This window comes from Rutidosis leptorrhynchoides, chromosome 7, assembly GCF_046630445.1.
Source record: "Rutidosis leptorrhynchoides isolate AG116_Rl617_1_P2 chromosome 7, CSIRO_AGI_Rlap_v1, whole genome shotgun sequence".
Lineage (NCBI taxonomy): Eukaryota > Viridiplantae > Streptophyta > Magnoliopsida > Asterales > Asteraceae > Rutidosis > Rutidosis leptorrhynchoides.
Window position 1 is genome coordinate 334,985,725 of NC_092339.1, and position 12,372 is coordinate 334,998,096.

Here is a 12,372-nt window from a genome sequence, read left to right on the forward strand (position 1 = left end):
TTTGACGAGGACAATCGCACTTTACATTTATGACTGATGGACTGTTATGGACAAAAACCAGACGGACATATTAAATAATCCAGGACAAAGGACAATTAACCCATGGGCATAAAACTAAAATCAACACGTCAAACATCATGATTACGGAAGTTTAAATAAGCATAATTCTTTTATTTCATATTTAATTTCCTTTATTTTATATTTAATTGCACTTCTAATTATCGCACTTTTATTTATTGTTATTTAATTGCACTTTTAATTATCGTCCTTTTTAATTATCGCAAGTTTATTTTATCGCACTTTTATTATTCGCAATTTCATTATCGTTATTTATTTTACGCTTTAAATTAAGTCTTTTATTTATTTAATATTGTACATTAGGTTTTAACTGCGACTAAAGTTTTAAAATCGACAAACCGGTCATTAAACGGTAAAAACCCCCCTTTATAATAATAATATTACTTATATATATGTTTGTATTTTTATAAAAGTAAACTAATATAGCGTTGAGCTTTGTTTAAAGATTTCCCTGTGGAACGAACCGGACTTACTAAAAACTACACTACTGTACGATTAGGTACACTGCCTATAAGTGTTGTAGCAAGGTTTAAGTATATCCATTCTATAAATAAATAAATATCTTGTGTAAAATTGTATCGTATTTAATAGTTTTCCTAGTAAAATATAAGCTATTTTATATACACCTCGCATAACATCAAGTATATTTTTGGCGCCGCTGCCGGGGAAATCATCTTAAACACCGGAAGCGCAACGCTAATATATAAAAAAAAAAAAAAAAGGATTTTTTGTTTACTTTTATTAAAATTCGCTTTTGTAAAAATACGTTTTAAATATTCGAAAATATAAAAAGAAAAACAAAAATATAAGCATTTTTAAGATTTTGTTAAATATTTAAGTTTTATAAGTTTCTTTATTTTTATTTTAATATAAGTTTTATTAAATATCTTTTATTTATAGAAAAAATAGAAAACAGAAAATAAAAATAAATAAATAAAGAAAAAAAACGCGTCGAAGATTAAATCTGTCAACTGAATTTCTGAACCCCGCGACTCGCGGGGTTTTCTGCATTAATTACCGCGACTCGCGGAGGGTACCTGACACACGAACAGAAACCCTAATCCTGCATTAATTACGGGTTATTATTAATTATAATTATTATTTAACCCTAATTATTATTATTATTATTATTAGTTTTATTTTTACTTTTACTTTTTATTTAATTTATGTATTTAGTATTAATTAGTTTTATTAAATTGTAAAATTAGTAGTTTTATAAAATAAATAATATAAAAATAATATTTTTATAAAAATTGTACTTTTTACAACTTTTTGTATATTTTTATATTTTGTCCCTTTTTAATCGTTGTAGCGTAATATTTGTATTTTTAGCTCATATTTAATTTTAAACTTAGTTTTTGCTATAGTTATTTTTACTCCTAGATTTTTAGGCTTTGCCGTAGAATTCCTTAAGTACTTTTTCTTTAGACTAAGATCTAGGTGCTTTAGAATTTTGCGATGTCTTTTTAAGTTTTAGTTTCTTTTTAAGTTATCTCCATTTGGGATTTAGTTTTTCCTGTAAGCTTTAATATTTTTAGACACCTTTTACTATGTACCAATTATCATTCCAATTAGTAATATCAATTTGCGATTATAATTTTAAGTTAGTTGTAGTAATAAGGTTAGGTTAGTCAAGTATTTTTAAATTTTTATAAGTTTCTTTTATTTTTTCGTCACCTTTTATTTTTCAACCATTTTTTTTCTTTTTCGACCTTTTGCGACGAACTCTTTTTCTCTCTTATTTCTCGCTATTCTAGTTTTTAGGACATAGATTTTTATTCTACTTCTTATCTAAATTTCTTAAAATTACGAAAATTTATTTTAAGTGGTTAAATTGATAGACATCAAAATTTTCTGGTTCGTAGTAATAGTTGGATTTGTACGTGGACCGGGTTATTGGAGCCAAACAGTCCTCAATTATATTGAGACCAAACGAATCCTGCCCCTCTGCTGCATCTTTTGGCTATTCGAAACGTGGGCAAAATCAGAAAAGTCTATTAATTGGATAACTTATTATAATTTTTCTTCCTTTTTAAAACTAATAGGATATTCAGTGAATGCACCGAGCAAGACGTTCATCACCTTTTGTACGTTCACCACCTGTAACTAGATCAAGACATTTAGCAAATATAACCGCCATTGATTTTTCTTTAGAATCGTCATCCAGTCGACCAAGTACTTCAGTTCAAATTTCCGATAATCCATTTTTTGAACCCGACCTCACAATTGAGAATCCGGAGAATATTCAGGAACGGTTCGTAGATCCTGAACCATTAAACTTTCCTCCGGAGCCACCAATTATTCAAACAGAGATTGTTGAGGAACGAACCATTAAATCAGAATCATCTAGTGATACCGATTCAACAAATTCAATTATGGAGAATCTGGAACCTTTAAGTATGGAAGACCGAATGAGAGCTAAACGCACTGGCCAAGGTCACGCAATCACTCATCCAGACATTAATGCGCCAGATTATGAAATCAAAGGACAAATTCTATACATGGTGACTAATCAATGCCAATTTAGTGGTGCGCCGAAGGAAGATCCAAATGAACATCTACGTACCTTTAATAGGATCTGCACACTATTTAAAATCCGAGAAGTGGAGGATGAACAGATATATCTCATGTTATTTCCCTGGACTTTAAAGGGAGAAGCCAAAGATTGGTTGGAATCGTTACCTGAAGGGGCGATCGATACATGGGATGTTTTAGTTGACAAATTTCTTAAACAATTCTTTCCTGCATCTAAAGCCGTAAGACTTCAAGCAGAAATTGTTACGTTCACACAGAAACCAAATGAAACTCTATATGAGGCGTGGACAAGATATGGAAAGTTGTTAAGAGGATGTCCGCAACATGGTTTAGACACCTGTCAAATAGTACAAATATTCTATCAAGGATGCGACATCACTACAAGAAAAGACATAGATATAGCAGCTGGTGGTTCTATTATGAAGAAAACCGAAACTGATGCTTACAAAATTATTGATAACACTGCTTCCCACTCACATGAGTGGCACCAAGAAAAAGATATCATTAGATCATCTAAAGCAGCTAGAGCCGATTCTAGCCATGACTTAGATTCCATTTCCGCAAAGATAGATGCTGTGGAGAGACGAATGGAAAAGATGACTAAAGATATTCACTCAATACGAATTAGTTGTGAGCAGTGTGGAGGACCACATTTGACAAAAGATTGTCTCAGTATTGAATTAACAATGGAACAAAGAGAGAATATTTCATACATAAACCAAAGGCCTGGAAATAATTATCAGAATAATTATCAACTGCCAAGACCAATTTACAATCAAAACCAGAATTATAACCGAAATATTTCATACAACAACCAACAAGGTCCTAGCAATCAACAAGTATCCAATAATACTTACAATCAGCAAAGACCTAATTTTCAAAACAAACCACCACAACAAACCGATGATAAAAAACCGAATTTAGAAGATATGATGACGAAGCTAGTTGAAACTCAAACGCAGTTTTTCACATCTCAGAAACAAACCAATGAACAAAATGCTCAAGCATTTAGAAATCAACAAGCTTCTATTCAAAATCTGGAACAAGAAGTGAGTAACCTAGCAAGGTTAATAGGTGAAAGAAAACCGGGAAGTCTACCTAGTGATACAAATGCTAACCCCCGGAGTGAAACAGCTAAAGCTATTACCACAAGAAGTGGTACAACACTTAAACCACCTGAAATACCTGTAACTTCTGATGAAGCCATTCCTACTCAACAAGAATCACAACCTGATCAAGATAAGGAAAAAGAACCGGTAGTTGAAAAGGTTAATGAAGATAACACAGTTAAGGATAAACCTTATGTTAAACCATACCAACCACCACTTCCTGACCCGAGTAAAATGAAGAAAGCAAAACTTGAAGCCGAGCAATCCAAATTCTTGGATATGTTTAAACAGATAAATGTAAATCTTCCTTTCATTGATGTGATTTCAGGAATGCCTAGATATGCTAAATTCTTGAAAGATCTAATCTCAAATAGAAAGAAAATGGAAGAACTCTCGGCTGTTACTATGAATGCTAATTGTTCAGCAGTGTTGTTGAATAAGATACCAGAAAAATTATCTGATCCAGGAAGTTTCACAATTCCATGTTTTCTGGGTAGTCTTAGTTCAATAGAAGCATTGGCAGACTTAGGTGCTAGTATAAATCTAATGCCGTATTCACTATACGCTAAACTAGACCTTGGAGAATTGAAACCAACCAGAATAAGCATACAACTAGCCGATAGATCAATAAAATATCCTAGAGGGATAATGGAAAACATGCTAGTTAAAGTTGGTACTTTAGTATTTCCAGTAGATTTTGTTGTTCTGGACATGGAAGAAGATTCTCAAGTTCCTCTCATATTAGGAAGACCATTCTTAAACACGGCTAAAGCAATGATAGACGTGTTCGGTAAGAAACTGACTCTAAGTATAGAGGATGAGAGTGTTACCTTTTCAGTTGATAGAGCAATGCAACAACCACAATCTGCAGATGATACATGTTATTATATTCAAACTATAGATGCACATGCAGAATTATTAGAAGAATTTCCAGAATTACAAGGAACAGGAGAATGTTCTTTAGGAGAAGGTAATGAACCAATTGATGAAGCTGAAATGTTAGCTACACTAATAGCTAATGGATATGAACCAACAACAGAAGAAATTCAAATGCTAAAAGAAGAAGACAGATATCGATATAAATCATCGATAGAAGAACCTCCGAAATTAGAGTTAAAGCCACTTCCAAACCATTTGGAATACGCTTATTTACATGGTGAATCTGAATTACCTGTAATAATATCATCTTCTCTTACTGAAAATGAGAAATCACAACTCATTTCTGTGTTGAAAGCTCATAAACCAGCCATTGCATGGAAGATTCATGATATTAAAGGAATAAGTCCTTCGTATTGCACACATAAAATCCTTATGGAAGAAGGTCATAAAACGTATGTGCAACGCCAACGAAGACTAAATCCTAATATGCAAGATGTAGTTAAGAAAGAGATTATTAAACTGCTAGATGCAGGTTTAATTTATCCAATCTCTGATAGTCCATGGGTAAGCCCAGTTCAATGCGTGCCTAAGAAGGGTGGCATGACTGTCATTACAAATGAGAAAAATGAGCTTATTCCTACTAGGACTATAACAGGTTGGCGTGTATGTATTGATTATAGAAAATTAAATGACGCCACCAGAAAAGATCACTTTCCCTTACCTTTCATAGATCAAATGTTGGAAAGATTAGCCGGAAATAGTTACTATTATTTTCTAGATGGATTTTCCGGATATTTTCAAATTCCAATAGCACCCGAAGACCAAGAGAAAACCACATTCACGTGCCCTTATGGTACTTTTGCCTACAAACGCATGCCATTTGGACTTTGTAACGCCCCTGCAACCTTTCAAAGGTGTATGATGGCGATTTTTCACGACATGATAGAAGAATGCATGGAAGTTTTCATGGATGACTTTTCAGTCTTCGGTGATACATTTAAATCATGTCTAGTTAATCTGGAACGAATGCTAATTAGATGCGAACAATCAAATCTAGTACTTAATTGGAAGAAATGCCATTTCATGGTTAAAGAAGGCATCGTTCTTGGACATAAAATTTCAAAAGAAGGAATTGAAGTGGATAGAGCTAAAGTAGATGTAATTGCTAAACTTCCACATCCCACCAATGTTAGAGGAGTTAGGAGTTTTCTAGGGCATGCCGGTTTTTACCGACGTTTCATAAAAGATTTTTCTAAAATTGCCACTCCTATGAATAAACTCCTAGAAAAGGATGCTCCATTCATCTTTTCAGATGAGTGTATCAAATCTTTTAATATTCTTAAAGAGAAACTCACTAATGCACCGATCATGATAACACCAAATTGGAATCTACCATTTGAACTAATGTGCGATGCAAGTGATTTTGCAATGGGAGCCGTTTTAGGACAAAGGATTGAAAAACGATTTCAACCTATATATTATGCTAGTAAGACGTTACAAGGAGCACAAACGAACTATACAACTACTGAAAAAGAACTCCTTGCTATTGTCTTTGCTTTTGACAAATTTCGATCATATCTCGTTCTAGCAAAAACGGTGGTCTATACCGACCATTCTGCTCTTAGATACCTATTTTCGAAACAAGATGCCAAACCACGATTAATTTGTTGGATCTTACTCTTACAAGAGTTTGATATTGAAATCCGAGACAAAAAGGGAGCAGAAAATCTCGCCGCTGATCATCTTTCTCGTCTTGAAAATCCTGAGTTAGAAGTTCTAAATGAATCGGCCATACAAGACAACTTTCCTGATGAATATCTATTGAAGATAAATTATAATGAAATCCCATGGTTTGCAGACTATGCAAACTACTTAGTTTGTGGATTCCTTGAAAAAGGATTATCGTACCAAAGACGAAAGAAATTCTTCAGTGATATAAAACACTATTTCTGGGAAGATCCACATCTGTTTAAAAGTTGTCCCGATGGAATAATACGCCGATGTGTATTTGGAGATGAATCTAGTAAAATATTAAACCATTGTCACACAGGACCAACAGGAGGGCATTATGGGCCTCAACTAACAGCAAGAAAAGTTTATGAAGCTGGATTCTATTGGCCTACAATTTACAAAGACGCATACCTTCTTTGCAAATCCTGTGATGCATGTCAAAGGGCCGGAAAAATAAGTCAACGTGATGAAATGCCACAAAATGTCATCCAAGTATGTGAAGTATTTGACATTTGGGGTATTGACTTTATGGGTCCATTTCCAAAATCTAATAATAATCTATATATACTCGTAGCCATTGATTATGTATCTAAACGGGCGGAAGCACAAGCTCTCCCAACTAACGATGCACGAGTTGTAGTCAACTTTTTAAAACGTCTTTTTGCAAGGTTTGGAACACCGAAAGCTTTAATAAGTGATCGGGGTACTCATTTATGTAATAATCAACTTGAGAAAGTTCTTAAAAGATATGGAGTAACTCATAAAATCTCCACCGCATATCATCCACAAACAAGTGGACAAGTTGAAAATACCAACCGAGCTTTAAAACGTATTCTAGAGAAAACCGTAGGATCAAATCCAAAGGAATGGTCCATTAAATTGGAGGATGCACTCTGGGCTTTTAGAACAGCCTACAAAACTCCAATTGGAACTACACCTTTTAGACTTGTTTATGGAAAAGCATGTCATCTTCCAGTAGAAATTGAACACAAAGCATTTTGGGCTTTGAAGACATGTAATCTTGATTTACATGAAGCCGGACGTCTACGATTAAGTCAACTAAACGAATTAGAAGAATTAAGACATGAAGCATACGAAAATTCGTTAATCTATAAAGAAAGAACGAAGAAATGGCATGATAAAAGAATCAGAAGTTCAAAAGAATTTAAAGAAGGAGACAGAGTTCTTCTTTTCAATTCACGATTCAAGCTATTTCCTGGAAAATTGAAATCAAGATGGTCTGGACCATTCATAGTCAAAAGAGTTTTCCCATACGGAACGATAGAATTAATAAATTCAAATGGGATTGAATTTAAAGTTAATGGTCACAGAGTTAAACATTACATACATGGTCCGATGGAAGTCGACAACGAAGTTAATCACAATTTCGACACCACAGCTAACTAAGTGTGGGGAGAATCAAGTCTTTAAAGGATAATATGTATTTCTGTTAGAGTTAGATTGTCTGTTTTTGTGTAGTTCTCGAAAATGGAACCCGAATGGTCTTTCCCTAGCAGACCCTAAAGAACTAGTCTTCTCCCCCCATTCTGAATTTTTATTTTTTTTAGGTTTTTACAAAATGAAGACTGCCTGTGAACTAAACCATGGTCTAATGCTACACGCTTTAATCACTAAAAGAAATAATGACATACTACCGAGTGAATTAGTATCAGTAATCAGAGAAAGAATGGACGGAGTTAGAAAAGAATCCAGATGCGAAGATAATAAGTTACAATTTGGTAAAGGAAAATCAAAATCCGCAGCGAAAAGAAGAGCACGACACCTAGAACGATGTCACAAATGCGGAAAATGGTCACATGGAGGTAAATGTTCAAATAATCAAACCTATTCAAATACCGAATTTGTTACTTTATGCAGAGACGGACCGTTCATATGTTTAGAAGAAAAGACACTGAATGCTCGAGGTTACGCCTATGTAGCCATGGAAAACCAATTAAACCGACTATCTTATGAATGGGATAGATCATATAACTAAGAAATCTATTTCACAGGTATGTCTGTACAGTTTTTATTTTTATTTTTAACCTTTTGATAATAAACGCTAATTTATTCGCTAAAAAGTATTAAATTGGTATTGAATAAAATTAGGTTTGGCGACCGAAATTATTGATATCATTCAAAAATTTATTACATCACTGCGAAATTTAACGTTTATTCTTAAGGTATAAATATCTTTAAACAATCAACCCAAAATATTTCAAAAATTCGTCATGAGTTAAATTAGGTCTTGGAACCGAAATTACTTTACCGAAAAGAGGGGCACATATTTTTGATAATATTTGATTGATTAAAGTGGGATAAAAAGACAAAAAGATTTTTAATTTTATTTTTACCATGTTTTTAAAATTAATATTTGAACCCTTTTATTAATATTGTAAACTTTGTAAAAAAATATATATTTAAAATTGTAAATATTTGAAAAATTAATATAAGTTTGGTATGAATTTATAATATGAATTTTTAAATTAAGTTTGGTGTGAATTTTTAATTTTTAAAATATAAATTTTTAATTTTATGCATTTTAAATTTTAAGTTTGGTGTGAATTTTTAATATAAATTTTGAATTTTATATTTAAGTTGTGTGAATTTAAAAACAAAAATTTACTTTATCTCATTAAGTTAAGAATATGATTTTTAAAATTCGTCGTAAGTTGAAGACTAGGTCTTTGAACCGAAATTGCTTTATCCGAGGTAGGGACGAGAACTTTTATTATCATTATTTTTAATCTTATTGAATTAAAGTATGCCAAAAACATTGAAAAAACCCAAAAATCTTAGCTTTTAAAACAATCGCTACAAAAAGACAAATTTTAAAATTTTGTCGAGGGACGGACTAGGACATCGATCCGAAACGACCTCGTCCTAAATAACAAGGGAAACAAAATTTTAAAATTAATTACTTAATTGTTTTAATAAGTTAACGATGATAAAAAAAAAAAAAAAAAAAATACCAAACTCCGCGACTCGCGGAGTTTGGAGGGTTAATCCCCGCGACTCGCGGAGGGACTGAAAATCAGAAAAAAAAAATAAAAGAGCTGAACGATCAGTTTATGGACACACAACTCCACAACTCAAAAATAGCTGCGAAAAAAACCCCCGAAAAAACCCAAAAAATACACCCCAAAATCACAATTTTTAACCGTTAATCACCAAATCTTTTGCTAAAATCATGTTGAGAAGGATGCTATCTAAGAATTACTCAAGAAAAACGGTAAATTTCTACACCTAAACACCATTTAATTCGAAATTTGATGTTCTTGAGCTATTTTTTCCCCAATTTGATTTTGATGCTTTTTAGTGTAATTAGACTTAAATTGTTTATGTATTATGCTTGTATAACCTAGATTGATGCTGTTTAACATGATTAGAAGCCTTAAACTTCAAATTTTGAGTAATCTAGGGTTTGTGTTCTTGAGCAAATTTGGGGCTTTTTGATATAAACAGGTTATGGCCGATTTTTGTCATGAATTGTTGCTAAATTGAGTAGTGTAACATGTCTAGGTAGTTAAATGATCCAAACTTTGAGCCTAAACATGATTTTGAGAATTAAAGTGGACTTTTTCAAGTCTAAAATTCATGAACTTGATTATTGAAAGATAATGCCATTTGAGACTTGTTTAATTGCTAGTAATGATTATTTTGACATGTTATTTGAGTTGAATGTTTATGAACTTGGCGAACATTTTCGTATATGCTTATTTGAAAAAGTGTAGATTTGATAAAAATGTGAAAATGAGCTTAAGTTTGATATAAATTGATAATGTCATTGTAATTATTTTGATTGATGATTTTGCTGACACTAATGCATATTTGGATGCACAAAAATTGTGTTTGATGTGTTTTGCAGAATGAAAGGGGTGAATCTTCATCCCAAGCCCGCAATGCTCCTGCTGAGAATTTGGAACAACAGGAGGTGGATAACTACTACAAGCAGGATATACCTCATCCAGTCATGACCTTTTCCGATATGCACTTGGAAGAGTTGCACCCGAACCTGAGATTTGACAGACTTTGGATAGATTATCCAAAATATCAAAGGGGTTTGCATACTCTTCATTCTAAGGTTGTTGAGGTACCAAGGGTCATAGAATGGGGACCCTTAGAAGCTGTAGAATTGGCCGGGCCAATTAGGGAATTACTTGTACAGAGGTATGGTAATTCTTCTTTTAATGACTGGATATGTTTATTCACCATATGTAGACCTGTATATAAAGTATGGTGTGAAGAATTGTTATGTAGTATAGAGTTGAATGATCGGGTAGCTAGTTTAACCGATCGTTCTTTTATTAGATTTTTGTTAGGCGGTTCGATGCGCCACATGTCTTTACTGGACATGGCTCAGGCTTTACGTATATATACGCCTGAGGAGTTAGCGTCTGCCGATTGTAGAGGATTGATACTAAACGGTAGAAAGATAGATGAAAATTTTGATACACACGGTGTGTGGAGTCAAATGACAAGCCATCACCGTTTCAAAGGGGGAAATTACTCTTATTTGGATATAGATAGAGCCGAATTAAGAGTGATACATAGGTTTTTAGCTAATTCGATTACACAAAGGGGTAAAAACAAGGAAAAGGTAAATGAACAAGATTTGTTTTACCATATGTGTATTCGAGACCCACAAAGCGCTGTAAGTATACCATATTGTGTGGGTTATTATTTATCAGCTATGGTTCGGGGGATGCGACCACATAGCATAATAGGAGGTGGTATTTTTATTACTTTGATTGGTGAATATCTCGGTGTGGATATAAGTCGGGGGGGATTATTACTAGAAGAGCCGGAACCCCATGATACTATAGGTTTAAATGTATACCATGGTGCGAAAGTTTTGAAGAGGCGAAATAACGCCGCAGTACGATACCATGGTAGACATCCACAGGTGGAGAGAAACCAGCAGCAAGGTAATGTAGGAGGGGGGAATGAGATGCAAGAAATGCATAGGTTTATAGCTTCTCAGGAATACGAAAATGCTAGACAGAGAGCATTTGAAGATTGGCAAGTTCATCAGAACCAGATCATAGCTCATTGCCAACATATAGGTAGAAACTATATTCCTACACCGAAACCCATCTTCCCTCCTTGGTCTATAGAGATGCAGCCACCATATCCTACGTATGACCCTGCCGAAGCATTCTATAGCACTTATGGTTATGCCTGGAACCCCTATTGGTACCAATATCATCCTTAGTTTACTTATTATTTTTTTTTTTATTTTGTAATTTGTAATTATTGATATGTTTAATACTTTTGTTAATATTGTAATCATTTTTATAATTATCTAACTTTTATTCTTAGATTTTAATAATTTTTGAATGTGGGGTAATATACCAAACTTCAAAAATATGTATATATATTTGCAGTTTATCTTATGTACACAACAGGGTAAAACAACGCATTTTCAAAGACTGGCATTAAGTTCAGCAAAAGCAACTAATTTTGGCGACAAGATGCAAAATATATGTGAAATAACAACAAGAAGGAATGAACAAATGATGTGCACCATTTATCATTCAGCAAACAAACGCCAATATATTTGGAAACTTTGGTAAAAATTTAATCATTTTCACACAAATCACCCTCAATAATTTAAATTGTTACTGATTTCTTGCAAATGAGGGCATTGCAAGATCTTAAGTGTGGGAAGGGGTTAAATTCTTTCGGATAAATTCTTTCGGATTTTAAAATTTTTTACTTTATACACTTGGTTACCATTAAAAATACTAGTAAAGCAGTAGTTGTATTAGAATCTAGTGCTCTCTGATAAAAAAGAACAGCCCTAGTCTTATATACTGACTACCCAATTCTAGTAAAATTTTTCAAAATTTTCAATTAAATGAATTCAAAATCATGTTTATACATATTTATGAACGATAAAACTAGGTTTTAACACCGAAATTATTGTTACCTCGGAAAGGACATAAATTGAGAAACAAACTAAAATGTTAAAATTCATTTAAAATGGAATAGAGGACGATAAAAAGGAAAATAAAAGCCAAGTGTGGGAAAATTTACC